The sequence below is a fragment of the Octopus bimaculoides genome, chromosome 26 (assembly GCF_046866305.1).
Source record: "Octopus bimaculoides isolate indiv1 chromosome 26, ASM4686630v1, whole genome shotgun sequence".
Lineage (NCBI taxonomy): Eukaryota > Metazoa > Mollusca > Cephalopoda > Octopoda > Octopodidae > Octopus > Octopus bimaculoides.
The window spans coordinates 10,115,216-10,131,791 of NC_142953.1; the positions used below are offsets into that span (position 1 = coordinate 10,115,216).

General features: G+C 36.5%; 1 long non-coding RNA gene across 1 annotated transcript in view; it reads right to left on the reverse strand.

Moving 5' to 3' along the window:
* Positions 1 to 4,434: 4,434 nt before the first annotated feature.
* Positions 4,435 to 16,576, reverse strand: part of LOC128250904 (uncharacterized) — a 138,249-nt gene continuing 126,107 nt past the window's right edge. The window contains exon 3 of the long non-coding RNA XR_016238505.1: positions 4,435 to 4,810. This is a non-coding gene — a long non-coding RNA (uncharacterized LOC128250904). The remainder of the gene's footprint in view (positions 4,811 to 16,576) is intronic.

Here is a 16,576-nt window from a genome sequence, read left to right on the forward strand (position 1 = left end):
AAATACACACGCATATATATATATATATATATATATATATATATATATATATATATATAGATGGACTTTATTTTATCGAGCCCGAAATGATGAAAGGTAAAGTCGACCTCGGTAGCATAATTATCACAATAATAATATGATTATTAAAACAGAAGAAGAAGAAGACGTATAGTTTAGAAATCCCGTAGAAGGCCTTGCCCCGTTTGGTAATAACTGAAGTATCCTAAAGATTAAAGTCTCACGTTGTCCAAAAGTTTGAAACAGGTCAAGCCCTTATCGTGTTCGAAACAGGGGGAGATATATTTTGAAGATGCAGACCATGTACAAGTTAAAAGGCACAAGCCTGATTTAGTAGTAAATAATGTATCCGTAAATGGCTTGTTTAAAATAACATTTTGGTAATGAATAATGTATCCAGTAAGATTTTTGCAATTTATAATCCTTAAAAACAGGTCATGCCTTCCTTGGTATTTATCATGGTTATCCAAGAATGGTAAACTCTTATACCTTATTTATTAATTATCATAATATTCCGAGGATGACGTGCTACTATGATTTGTGTGTTATTTGATAATTAATATAGCGTTCCAAAGACAGTAAAATATTACGTTTTGTTTGGTAGTTATCAAGGTATTACAAGGATAGTTTTCTTGTAGAGCTTGTGTAGTTTAAAGACTTGAAGAAGTTTGGTAGTGGACGATGTTGAAAAAAATTAGGGATTCCTGCTCCTTTTTGTATAAGAATTTTTTTTGTATAAATTTTAGATGATGAAAAATTGAATACCAGCTTTTAAAAAATTCCTTGTGTAGTTTTGTAAAGAATTCGCACTGCTACAAAACGCATTCAGGATATGTTGTTTGACATATGAATACTGGAATCCAACATCGAAGAACCGCCTGCAAAGTGTTTTTGAAAAATAAAATACAAACTAAAATTATATATGTATAAGATAAAAGCCTAAGCGACGTAGATCCAGTTTCAGTAGGTGATAGAAACTCGAGGTTTTACTGACAACCGACGAAAAACCCATCGATGTAGCATTTCAAACACTTCACATGTAACTGATACGTTTAGTTCTCACGAAACGGTGGCTTCCGAAAAGCAAAAGGGCAACAATAAAAGTACACACACACACAACCTATATAAACATCTGTACGTATACGTAGATATATATATATTTATATATTCATAAATACATACATACATACATACATACATGCAGTGCATATACGTATACGAAGAGTAGAGGTGTGGATGGTAACGGAGACAACGAACTCTGTCTGTATAAGAAGATATTTAACAAGTCCATATACAACGATAGACAAACCAGAAACTGACTGACGAAGACGACAACAACTGTCGATAACTGAGTGAAAGTCTTTGCTTCAAGGAGGAGAAGGAGGAGGAGGAGAAAAACAAACAAACTGGATACATAAAGAGCAAAGACGAAGGATGAGGGGGACAATACAATGACAGACAAAGTGGTGGGGGTTTATATATAATGATAGTAATGATAATAATAATGATAGTAATAATAATAATCCTTTCTACAGAAGGCACAAGGCCTGAAATTTCGAGGGAAGGGGTAAGTCGATTACATTAACTCCAGTACACAACGGGTACTTATTTTATCGACCCCGAAAAAGGTCGATGGTAATAATAATAATGATGATAATAATAATAATAATAATAAGGCCTGGAATTTGTGGGGGTGGGAATAATCGATTACATCGACCCCAGTGTGTAACATGTACTTAATTTATCGACCCCCCCGAGAGAAGGAAAGGCAAAGTGGACCTCGGCGGGATTTGAACTTAGAACGTCAAGGCGGACAGAATGCCGCTAATGACTTTGCCCGGCGTGCTAACGACTGCCAGCTAACTGCCTTAATAATAATAATAATAATAATAATTTCTCGTTATTTCTACTACTACTACTACTACTACCGCTGCTGTTTACTGCTACTACTACTACTGTTATTTTTTTGCTGCTACTTTTATCCACTTTGTCTACGACATTTCCTTTCTAAAACATTTAACTTTGCTTTGAACTATTAGTTTTTAATTCAATGCGAGAGACTATACACATAAGTATGGTTGTGTGTGTGTGTGCTTGTGTGTGTATGTGTGTGTGTGTGTGTGTGTGTGTAGTTTCGATTCTTCTCTTTTTTCTTTCTGCTTACATTTTGCTGTGTTGTTTCTCCCTTCTTATAATAAGTCAGATGAGAGAATGTACAGCTGTGAGCAGACAATGACATTAGAACCCGCAAGCTGTTGCTTTGACGTAGACGGTGTTTTATTGACAAGGAAATATATGACCGTGTCGTCATAAAAGATATGTGTGTGTGTGTGTGTGCGTGAGAGAGAGAAAGAGAAAGAGAGAAAAAGCGAGAGAGTGTCTCTCTCTCTCTCTATATATATATATATATATATGTGTGTGTATGTGTATATATGCGATTATCAATTGTGTGCTATTGGTTTTTCCACTTAAGTTTCTAATAAACATTAGTGATTTTATAAATCGGAATCTCAGCTGCTGTTGGGTCCAACATACACGCCTGTTGCGCACGCACGCACCTACGCATATACATGCAGCGCCACCCACGGATGTTTGTATTTCTATTTGATTAGCAATACGATCTTCCAATGTAAATCTGCAAGGCTATTAAACTGAAATGTAAATTTGTATGGCAATTAAACTGAACCCGGAACCACATGGGTTCCGGGTTCAGTCCAGTTCAATTGCGTGACACCTTCGGCAAGTGTTTTTATTACAGTATTGTGAGACTCATTTAGGAGATGGAAACTGAAACAAGTTCGTCGTATTCATATAATCAATTAAAAAAATCACAGAAAAAGAAAAGAACAAACAAACGTGAAGACGTAGCATGTATATATATTGAATCGTGGCAAGGTATGGAAGGTTTTCGGAGGACCGGAGAGATTATGTCTGGGTGGAGAATTATACGAGGTATAGTACTATACAGAATACCGAAAGGATCTTCACCTCTTACATCACACCTTTCTTCCTACTTCAACGCCGAGGTGGTATAATTTCCTGGGAGAGAAATAATTTTGCGGCTGAGGATAGCTTTACATTGTAAATTATACACATATAAAGCTTGAAACACGTGTACCGCGGAATCCTTTGTAGTTTTGTTGTTATTTTTTGGATTTACAATTTATATATATATATATATATATATATATATATATATATATATACATGCATATATCAATATGTGTGTCTGTCTGTCAGTCTGTTTGTCCCCCGCCACCGCTTGACAACCGGTGCTGGTGTGTTTGCATGCCCGTAACTTAGCGGTTCAGCAATAGTTACCGATAGAATAAATACCAAGCTAAAGAAATAAATACTGGGAGTGATTATGTGTTAAAAGTGTATAAATTTTTTTATCAATTTGGCTGCGGGACGACCAACACAGAATCTTCTTCATCACGAACAACTCCTAGTTTCTCACTTCGCGGACACCTTTTACAGTCCAGTTCCCTCAACGCAATTGAAACCCTGAATAGTTCTTTCTTGCCCCAGCTAGCACAGACCGACTTACCACTGCTAGCTTATCACGGCTTACGACTTCTCATTCAATCCTTAAGTAAGTTATTTCGGATTCCCTAACTCACATACATACACATACATATATATACTCTACATGTACGTACAGGCCGCCGCCCTCATTACTTGTCTGCAATTGGACACTTATCATTGTTACCGCTCGCCAGCACCCATCCGATTAATATAGTTTAATGTTTTGTTATAAATGAACTGCCTCCTGACAATGATTTCTACACACATCATGTTACAACCTAAAAACATAACAAATGCATTCAGTTAGCAGTGCAAGAGATAATTCCTGAAATGCTTTCAAATGTGTTTCACAACGCTAAGGATAGACTTGAAATTTGCAGGGATACAGACGGAGAAGATGCTGAACTTTTCAATAAAGCGATACTGGTTTCCAGTCAAGTGTTTTTTCATGTAGGGGAACAGGTGATTGTCAGATGGGGTCAAACCAGGAGAATAAAGAGGTGATCAACCAGTTCAAAGCTTCAGTCAGGCACAGCAGCCATTGAAACAAAGGACTTGTGTGCTGAAGGCTTACCCTGATGAAACAACACCCTTTTTGTTAGTTTTCCTTGATAGCCTTTCGTAACTGTCTCAGTAAGTATTAGCCATTGATGGCGTGGCCCTTTTGGAAAAAAAAAAAAAAAGCAATGTCTTTTGCATGCCAAAAGATTGAAGCTATCACTTACCTGCAGATGAAATAACCTTGGCCTTCCTTGAAGTAGGGAAAGAAGAGTGTTACCACTGCATGGATTATCTCTTTGCCTCTGGCTCAAAGTGATGGAGTCAACACTCATCCTGAGTCAGAAAATGTTCAAGAAATCAACTGGATCTATCTCAAACAATGTCAGATTTTCCCACGATGTGGTCAGCTTTCGTCATGCTAAGTTCATTCAGCAAAATGCTCTCAACTCTTTTACTTGATATGCTAACAGCATTGGCTATTTGATTCATAGTCAATCACCTCTCATCCATCATCACGTGGTGAACACAATAAATATTTTCCTCGGTGGTGGAAGCCTAAGGACGTCCAGACCTTGTGTCATATTTATAACTCTCTCTTCCTCTCCTATATTCGGCAGCCCACTTTTTCACTGTTGATAAAGCTGGTGCGTCATTCTCCAATGTAGCATAAATGCCCTTAGGGGCTAAACCCTTTTTCCTGCGGGTGCTTGATAACACGACGATGACTTTTGAAGTGTTCTTTGAACAGTCAGACGAAAGTTACCTGGAAAGAAACAGTGTGGTTATTAATAGTCAAAATTAATGCATGCAAGATTTCACAGACCTAGCATCACTCCTTCAACATCAATCTACGAACCTTATTGCATATATATATATATATATATATATATATAAAATCAAAATAAGCAACACGGATTTTAAAGATGATTGCAGTATGCACGTTTCATGCTACTCCATTTATTTAAGTAATGAGAGCATTACATTAAATACAATATGTAGAGCAATCTTCAGCTGCACAAAAATGTAGAAAATTACAGTAGAATAGACATATTATAATTGTGGCAACATTTCAAATCCAAGTGGGAAGAAGAATACATAAAAATCCATCTTGACATAGCCAAGGCTATCAGGCTAGTAATTGGTTCTAAGCAGAATTCTAACTGTCTCTGATTTTATTGTCTCTTATCTAGTAGTTATAGTATAAGGGGCAATCACTTCTAAGGAAAGGGAAGGTGTAAGCATTATACATGGATATGGTTATAAGATTTCTCTGGTCAGAGTGGCAGCACTATTATAAGTTGGGGTTTTTCTACTACTATTATAATGTTGAGAAATTAAACCTAAGCATATAGGTCAACAGGGCTTTTTCTTTAGTCTGAATAGAGCATCAGTATTGTTTTACAGATATCAATATTAGTTTAAACAATATTTTAATAATAAGAAGTATGTTAATAATAAAATGTAATGTAATTATTTTATACAAAAATCTTGAAGTAATGTCAATATTGAATTCAGAGGCTATAGATAAGGTGTAAAGTCTATTTTGAATTATTTAAAAAATGATTTTAAAATTTAAGCTGATATATATAATAATACTATTTTGAAGACACATAAAAGGAAAGCTTTATTTTTATAATGTAAAGAAGAATTAGTATAGGATTTATATAGTTTATAATAATGGGTTTATTAAGGTTTAAGGGACAAAAAAAAGAAAAAGGGTATTAGGAATTAACAAGGACATCCAATATAGAAACATGATAATTGATTACTAGTTTAATTAGTCATGAACTTTTTTTAAGACTAACATGGGCTAATTAAAGAATATTAATTGAATAAGGATTAGATTTATTTTGGGCATCAGGATTAGATTTATTTAAGTTAAAAATACAAAATAAACAAGACACTATCCCTACAAGCCCTGAAATAATGTAATAATAATAATGATCCTTTTAGAGTCAAGCATTAAATAAAATAAAAAAATAAATAAAATTTAAATTAGGGGAATTAATTAAAACCATTTAGAACTTCTGAAATTTCCTATTCTTATAAGCTATATAGGGTTAAGATACATATTAAGAACTAACAGCATTAGCAGAAGTGGTGTGAAAAAATATCTTTCATGGAATAAAGTTGAAATCTTATTTATCACAAGAAGATTATATGTTAAGGTGAGAGATCAGAAATATATGTTATAAAGGTTCAATTTCCAATTTAAAATATGTGCTAATTAATAGCCCTAGATGACCATGGTAGAAGTTAAAATACTATATTTTGATAATTTTAACTACTTTTTAAAAAATTTAAAAGTGCGAGTAGAGCAGTGTACACATGATACCCTAAGGTCTAATCTATTATTGATTAGATTAGGATTATTTCTAAGTTTAAAAATTTCATATATTTCCATAGAACATAATTCACATCTATATTTATTATTTCTATAAGGTTGAGCTTTTCTTATAATTTCCCATTTAAGGCTAGAATTAATACCATTATCTTTTAACTCCCAAATTTTACTTGCTAATGTCGTACTATTTACCTTATGTCTAAAGGAAGACCTATGGTTATATATTCTCTGTTTCACATTAATACTACATCCAATGTAAATATAATTCTCGGTTATTGTACTTATAATGCATCTATACACTATTCTTCCCACTTGGATTTGAAATGTAGCCACAATTATAATATGTCTATTCTACTGTAATTTTCTACATTTTCGTGCAGCTGAAGATTGCTCTACATATTGCATTTAATGTAATGCTCGCATTACTTAAATAAATGGTGTAGCATGAAACGTGCGTACTGCAATCATCTTTAAAATCCGTGTTGCTTATTTTGATTTTTTGATCACCTCACTTTTGGAATGGTTTTTGTATAATACCATACTATATTCTGGTGCCTAAACATAAGTACCATATTCAATTTTGAATCTAAATCTAAACCTTTTATATATTTAATTAATAAATTCAATAATGGGAAGCTAGTGTGTAAAAAATTCATAAGGGAATTTTTTATTCCCAAGAATATAATTATTCGTTTATATTTATATATAAGGTCATCACTACAGAATAATGCCACACACTAGACTTTCCAGTGTGTGGTATTATTCTGTAGTAATGCCCTTATATAGAAATAAATAAATATATATATATATATATATATATATCTATCATGGATTCTCCCATCGTTGGACGACGTATGAGGGTTCGGAAATTTCTTGCCGAACAACCGCACAGATAATTTGTTTATAATGATTAAATATTTGTGCATACATAAGCTCACCCCCTCCATCAAATCAACAATCCCTGTACAGGTGCACCATGTGCCACATGTCAGATTACGAAATGATTGCAGAGCAATGTGAAATGAAGTGCTTTGCTCAAGAACATAATGCAACGCCCAGTCTAGGAATTGAACCTACGATCTCACAATCGTGAGTGCAACACCCTAACCACTAACCCATATATATATACATATATATATATATATATAATACTATATATTTTCCCTCGCTTTCGGTAAATATGTTGCTTATTTTTTGGTAGTTTTTGACTTATTTAGTCCCTCTAAGCATGAGGCATTACTATATAGTTAATGCCCTTATATAAATTATATATATTTATGGGAAAAAAACGATGGGTTTTTTCCTTATGGGGTTTTTTCACGCTGACTACTTGATAAATTCTTATAAAGATTTTATCCTATATTGTATTATATATATATATATATATATATATATATATATACATATATATATATATATATATATATATATGAAAATGCATTAAATACTACAAAACGTGTGTGCAGAAGGAAAGATATGTGATTAGCATAGCGACAAACGGACAAAAGTAAAGCTACTAAGTTGGATAGCTATGTATGGAGTTTGAAATTGAACACAACACCGCATACAATGAAGCGGAAAATAATCGACAAATCCAGACTATGTATTTACGGATCAAAAAAATGTAAGCTATCCATAGCTGAAAGAACTGAATTCTGCTGAATTCTAGATCCATTAAGTAACTGTACCATAGGCTCAAACCTACTGGCTTTCAAATCTTATAGTTTATAGTCGAAGGGAAATAACTCTTATTCCCTTCTTATTACTCTTCGTTTTCCGCTTTTTCAACCTTCCACTTTTTATATATACTTTCTTCTCGCCTTTCTCTTGTCTCAAATTTGTTGTTGTTGGCACTCCGTCGCTTACGACGTCGAGGATTCCAGTTTGATCCGATCAACGGAACAGCCTGCACGTGAAATTAACGTGCAAGTGGCTGAGCACTCCACAGACACGTGTACCCTTAACGTAGTTCTCGGGATATTCAGCGTGGCACAGTGTGACAAGGCTGACCCTTTGAATTACAGGCACAACAGAAACAGGAAGTAAGAGTGAGAGAAAGTTGTGGTGAAAGAGTACAGCAGGGTTCGCCACCACCCCCTGCCGGAGCCTCGTGAAGCTTTAGGTGTTTTCGCTCAATAAACACTCACAACGCCCGGTCTGAGAATCGAAACTGTGATCCTATGACCACGAGTCTGCTGCCCTAACCATTGAGCCATTGCATCTCCACTATAGGGCTTTCCTATAAGGTGTTATCCACCCCTGATTGGAACTCTCCCGTATGACATGTACGCATGCTCAGTGACTTGCTTTAACAGTTGCAATCAGCTGAATGCACATTGCCAGTGACATTTGACATAATTACCCACACTCTGTGGTCAGGATTCTTTTTTTGGTTTGATGTCGGTATCGAAGGGATAACCAGACACCGGACAATACAGTGAAAGCAGCTTTCACTCACATCGTGGTATTCGATGCTGTGTACGTGTCTGTCGTGGTAAAATATGCCACTCCTTAACTGTTGCTTTGCTTTCATCCGTAGCACGAGGTAATTATGTCATTATCTGTGAAATTCGGCAACTTACAAAGATCTTTAGATCAGGCAATACTTCACCGAGAGGAGATATAAGCTTCTGCTTATTCCTGTCTGAAGTATCGTCCGATACTTCAGACTTATCGTCCGATGAATTTACTTTGTTGACATATCGAAAGAATTTTTATACCTTTCAATCAAGTCCGCCTTTCTTCCAGTAACATACTGTCCATATAATCTTAAATATTTCTTTAACTCAGGCACATTAAGTACTTCGATACATGAATCATCAAGCTGCTTTATATCCATGATAAGACGTAAAACAATAACAATGGCGTGGGTTAGCCTCCGGAAGTTTAATTATCTACATGGAGCGCCGCCTAGCCAAGGGAGATAACCTACTTATAGGAAAGCCCTATAGTTTATAGTCGAAGGGAAATAACTCTTATTCCTTTCTGATTACTCTTCGTTTTCCGGTTTTCAACCTTCCACGTTTTATATATACTTTCTTCTCGCCTCTCTCTCGTCTCAAATATAGTTCGTTATACCATATGTGCAGTGTCTAATGATTGTACTGGGACACCAGACGTGTTATAAAACAATGTTTGGCATGTTCTCAGCACATGAACCGAACAGTAGCACATGAAAACTTACACTGTGTTTATTAAATAATATTTATCTCTTACCAGTACTTTTTTTTATTGATCTTACCATCACGGAACTGTACACTCGCTTCGGTCATGCATGACTATAGGATTTCACCTAGAAAGTTACCCCCCCCCCCCCCCCCGAGGCACAAATCCGGGAAAGGTGGTTTGTGGAAGAACAGTAGTCGCTCATGCATATCAACCAACCCTCTCAACACCACTTATGTTCTCCAAGGGAATGGTAAAGGCTGATACAGCTTGGCACAAGTTACACCGCAACTTATTTTTAAAGCTGTGTAAACTGAAGCATGAACACAACACAGCCCAGTCCCGGAAACCGTGTCGCATTTCGGGAGGGTTAATTTTTTTTTCCAAATAAACACGCACTACATATTCGTTCTTTACTCGTTTATAAACGAGTGAAGAACGAATATGCAGGGCCTGTGTTTATTTGGCAAAAAACAAAAAAAAAAACAAAGAAAAAAACGACCAAGCCGAAATACAATATCCGTTTCAACACACGGTTTCACATCAAGAATCTTGCAACACAAATTCATGTGTGTGTGTGTGTGTGTGTGTGTGTGTGTGTGTGTGTGTGTGTGTGTCTGTCTGTCTGTCTGTGTGTATGCAAAACAAGAGAGAAGATGGTGATAAGATCAATAAAATTTTAATAACATTGACAAGACCAGACCTACAATTCTTTCAATTCATCACGTGCAGCATAAAAATTAACCGAATTTAATTTAATTTAACTGAATTAATTTGTTTAATTACTACAAACAAGTGAGGATATCTTCAGGGAAGGATGCACAAAGAGATTTATTATATTTGAGACAAAATGAAAACATAAAAATAGAAAGAATACAGGGTACCAGTATTGTTTAAAATATATACACAGTTATATAAATAGATACAGTTATAATAAAATATGTTTCGTATTTTGCATGGCTGTGTCTGCAATATCATTATCATTATTTATATTAACTTACGGGGTAAGCAAAATGGAATTTATGAGGTTCTTTATTAATCACAATGATCTTGCATCGGTCCGTCGCGTGTGAGATACGGCACAACTGGTTGTGGTGCACCCTTCGATGCAGATGTGTCTCATCTGGTGACATATAGTCTACATATAGCTATTTGTAAATAAATCGCAATAATAATAATAACAATAATAATAATAATAATAATAATAACAACAACAGAATAAGAGAAAGATTATTTTAAGTATACACACGTTGACACAAGCACCCACATATATAGACACGCATACATTCCCCCCACTGTCTTATGGACAGACAGATAGATACTCATACACGCAGTATATATATATATATATATATATATATATATATATATATATATATATATTTAAAATTATAATACAGGGTATCAAGAGATACCACCACGCTGAAAAAATAGCAGTCAAATCCTGACTCCAAAACCACAATAAATGTCCGCTAATCGTGCCTTGCGGACATTTATTGTGGTTTTGGAGTCAGGATTTGACTGCTATTTTTTCAGCGTGGTGGTATCTCTTGATACCCTGTATTATAATTTTAAATAATTATTACCTTTGATGGTTTTTATTCCCATGCTGACCACTTAATAAGATCGATATTTTAAATACCGATCTTATCCTTATTTATATAAATATATATATATATATATATATATATATATATATATATATATATATAACAATAGGAGTGAATGGGTCGGGTGCATCTGAATAGAAGTAGAATTAGCCTCGCCTGTTGTGTGCGCGTGTCTGTGTCTGTGTGTGTGCATTCGTGCACATACACTCACAGAAACATACGTGTATTCACACAAATATACATGCACGAACATACTGGATTCCTGCAAAAGGCGGCGCATAAAGAGTAATCAATAACTGTAAGCTGAGTGGAAAGAAAAAACTAGCCAACATCTAGATACGAAGGGGTTATACAGCAATATTGTTTCTGCATAGGTTATGTTCTGTACTATATAACTCAAATTATTATGGCTGGTGAAGTAAAGGGAGGTAACTTTAGCAGAGTTTGCCTTAGTCTAATGAAGTTATTCCCCTGGAATTCTTTGTTGTTTTTTTGTTTGTTTTCTTTTAGTATAATTTAGTTTATAGATTACTTTGCAAAAAAAAAAAAATTCAAAAGCGTTATTCCTTCTAAGTGGTCACGGGCCTGCTAGAAATAGCAACCAAATTCACTCAAGTTACACCGTCATCGGTGAGTTCAACGCTCACAATATTCTTAGATTTAATGTTCATCCTACAATGATGTTAAAGATGTAGAAACTTAAACTTCCGCAATTCCCCCCTTATAACATCAACTAGTTGTATTCCATTCACAAACCCCTGAGCGGCACACAGAAAGCTGAAATATGCCTCCCCACTTTCTTTCTTACCTTTAGACTCAAACTCTACCAAGCCAGATCCACGAACCTATGAGTCACCTGACCGATGCCTAATCGCGACCGCTCGACATACTACAAAATGACCCCTGCCTCCCAAACAGTTAATGACCCCTGCCTCACGTGTGACTCCTTTGCCCCATCACAGACAAACATTTAGGTGGCTGACTAAAACCATCCTCTTCAGCATTTCCCTCTACGTCCCACATACAAATTCCCATCCAAAGGTTCCTCAATAGCTACGTTGCGGAATATTCAGGCTAAGAATGCAGCCAACATCACTCCTCCACTCCCACTTCTTCCCACGAAAATCTCTCCCCCACTCCCAATTCTTCCCACGAAATATCCAGTTCCATATAGTATTTGCTCAGCTCTACAAGCCCCGCAGAACCGTCAGTTGAACGGCGAAGGTCACATCGTTGCATCACAGAACCTGCAAGTCTTTCGAACATCCAATCCGCAACAGTAACTTTGATCCCTTTGACAAATGTCTACAAACAATGCAGAATCCAGCCATGCTGGGGCACCACCTTGAAGAATTTTTAGTCGAATTAATCGATCCCGGTAGTTATTTTAAGTTTGGTACTTACTATATAGTTGTTTTTTTTGTTTGTTTTTTTGTCAAACCGCTAACACTGGTTGTCAATCGGTGGTGGGAGACATAGAGCAAGGAATCCAGGCATTTGAGCAGAAGTGCTTCATAAGCCTGTAACATAGAAGGCTGTACACAGAGCACAAAATGAATATCTTGGCCAGAGACATATGTACGTGCACACCTGCCTGCCTACCTACCTACCTACCTACCTACCTACCTACCTACATACATACATACATACAATGGAAATAGCATATCCGATGGCAGATAAAAAGGTAAAAAGAGGAAGCTTGCATTGTACGCTCACGGTCATGTATCCTGCCACAACTCCATATCCAAAACTATTCTTCAGGGTAGAGTTGAGCGAGAGAGAAAGAGACCACTGGGACCTGTTACATATGAAAGAGAACAGAGACCAGTGGTGGCGGCTGACTATGAAAGCGTCTCGAGTGGTACCCCAAACGGCTGGCTGCTTCAGAAATACGTATATATATATATATATATATATATATATATATATATATATATATATCGATGTCTACACATAGACAGGCATATTCTTATCCGCCTGTATACATTTATGCGCGTTCGTGCGCATGCGCATGTGCCCGGACATCAAAGTCTCTCACAGAGTTCGTATTTTTTATAGTTCAAGCTGATGCTGACTGTTACACAAAAATTGCAATCATCTACTGCAATCATCCGCTGCAATCTTCCACTGCAGTAAACCCCCCACTGTTTGCTGACGTAAAATCCTTTACGGGAACATAACGGAGATAGGAACACTGCTAGACTTAATAAATATGGACATGGACCGCAGCTTGTGATGTGATAAGCGATAGACATAGCCCTAAGCCACCTCCCTCATCATTCCCACTCCACTCTCTCCGTCCCCTTCATCAACGCCATCACTATCACAATCGTTGTCTCTTCTCCCCTATTTCTCGCTCTGATCCCCACTGTATTCCTTCCATTCTTCTTGTTTACGGTAACACGCAGAGTGAGATATCAGCTCAGTGTTATTTAAACAACTAAAAAAGAAGCTGAGTGAAGTTGATAAAAAAAAAACATTTAATGCTTAACATTATTTAAACAAATATGAACTAATGTCTGCTTCTTCTACCACTCTCTGAATATCTCTCACTACCACCACCACCACTACCGCCGCCACCGCCGCCACATACTCACACATACTCACATACAATCATAATTTAAACAATGGAATAAACTTTACGTGGGAATGAAAGAGGAAAGTCTAACGTTTCGGACAATTATCCTTCTCCAGATAGAATGAGAGAAAGTGTGTGTGTGTGTGTGAGAGAGAGAGAGAGAAAGATGAGAGAGAGAGAGAGGGGGGGGAGAAAGTGAGAGAAAAGAGAGAGAAGGAGGAAGAGAGAGAGTGAGTGAGAAAGAGAAAGAGAGAGGGAGAGGGAAAGCGTGGAGAAATTGGAAGTCTCATCGTCTAGGTACAAAATAACAGGGAAGAGATTGGGTGAGATAATCACTCTAAAATGGTGTGAAAAGTATGGGAAGCCGCCTGAGTTGTATGGTTGCTATGCGATGTAAAATATTAGGGAGAAGTGGTCAAGGTTTGGGAGAAGTGGTCAAAGTTTGAAATGGACGAGGGAGAGGTAATGGCCAAGTCGGTGAGGGTAAGAATTCAGTCAGATGCACTTTGAGGCAACAGATAAAAGGACATTTACAAAATAAGACCCACCTCCACACACACACACACACACACACACACACACACACACACACACAAACAAGACATGAATCGCAAGTAGGAGAGAAAGTGAATGAGACAGTAGGAGTGGTTAGAAACTAAAGAAGAAAACAATATTTAAAGAATATGGTGGCTGTAAATGATTATAAAGAAAAGATCATCTAGAACTGTAAGGAGCGGTCATAATAAGACGCGCGCGCGCACACACACACACACATACGTTCCCTACACACACATATCTATAATTGTCGCTAATAGTCTTGTTTGAAAGAGAAAGACAAACAGAATTCAAGGTAAGTACTTACTATATCGATCAGAGAAGGCATAATTATTATTCGATACAAACACACATGCATACATCTGTACGTACATACATCCATATCTACGTACGTACGTACACACATACATACACATACATACATACATTCAAGTATGTATATATATATTTACCTATTTATTTGTCTGGTTATCTGTCCATCTGTCTCCCCTCTCTCTGTATGTATGTGTATATATATATATATATATATATATATATATATACACACACACACACATATTTTTATACATACATACACACACACACACACATATACATTGTGTTGTGTCTGGGGAGAGTCATTCTCTTTTAGTACCTTATTATTTAACACACTCACCGGTTAAGTTTCCACTCATTTACTTATTTATTTTTTTTCTAAAATTTTCGCAATGGGACTGAACCAGGGACCATGTAGTTGGGAAGCAAACTTGCTACAACACAGCCACATCTGTCACCAAATATATATTACATCTATGTATATAAATATGCATTCATATACACGTGCCTGTCTGTAAACGCTCGCAACGCAACACATATACTTACATATATAAATGTAAATATACACACAAATGCACACATTCACCAACACACTGACACCACATGGTCCTGTTTGGGACAGTTTAACCAGTCCGAACTGGTTTTCAGGTTGTGGTCAAGTGGAACCCTTCACCTACATATCAATTATAGATTTATCGATTTTTTTTATTCGTCTATAATACTCGTGAAATATTGGAGAGATCAATAACTAATACAGACATACGAACACACATACACACACACATAGATATATGTGTGTGTATATATTTTACGACGGTTTATATTGCGCACGCATGCGTGCTCTCCTCTATTGATATGTATATATTATATTCCTGGGCATTTTTGGTGAAGTATCTCGATATACTTAGCAATATATATTCATACATGCATACACACACACACACACACACACACACACATATATATACATATATATGTATGTATTATACATACGTTATATACATACGTATCTATGTGTGTGCGTATATATATATATATATATATATATATAACGTGAGAGAGTTAGGGGTTGGGGGGTTCAACCCACTAAGGGATAGTATCTATCCAGTATACTGCTGGGAGGGTACCCAATTATTGCTACACTAGTGCTATACTAGGTGCAATCAATGGGAGCGGGTAAAAGTGGAGGTTTTACCCAGAATTTGTGAGCATATTATCCTCCATTTTCTAATTGTTACATATATATATATATATATATATATATATATATATATATATATATATATATACATACACAGCACACACACACACACACACACACACACTAACAGATATACCCGGCGTTGCTGGGGAATTAAATGGCATAGTTTTCATATATGGTACAGTTAAGTTGAAACATGTAATACGGGGAAATGCAGCATTGGCGACAAAACATTTGTGGAATAAATGAAGGGCTAATTCGACCAAGTGACATGTCAAGCGTCTGTCCGGAAGAGCCCAGGCCCTAACCTTGTCGTGGAAAAGTGGGTGGGGAGGTATGTGATCTTTGAACGCACCAAAAACTCTAAGTGGACATACTCTCCTTTGCGGATGTCGGTGCTGCTACTACCACGCTGAACAATCGGCAGACGTAGGAACTACATCTATGTGATAAATTAAGCCTGTGGGCGCGTTCAACTGCACCACATGAGAGAAATCTATGTGAAAGAAATGACGTGGTCAGGTGAGGATTGGCAAGGAAGCGCTTGAAAACAACACTGTCATGCGATATTTCGCTTTGGAATCAATAGACAGGGCTCAACCGTGCACTCCTTCGCGTAAACAGCGTGTGACCATTGTGAGGAGAACTTAACTACCAAATGAAAACAATTCTGCATGCAGCGTCTAGATACGCAAGGTCACATTAAGGACAGGGTGGTTGGGTTTTAGACACCATAAGTTAGTAGGTTAATGTACATGCGG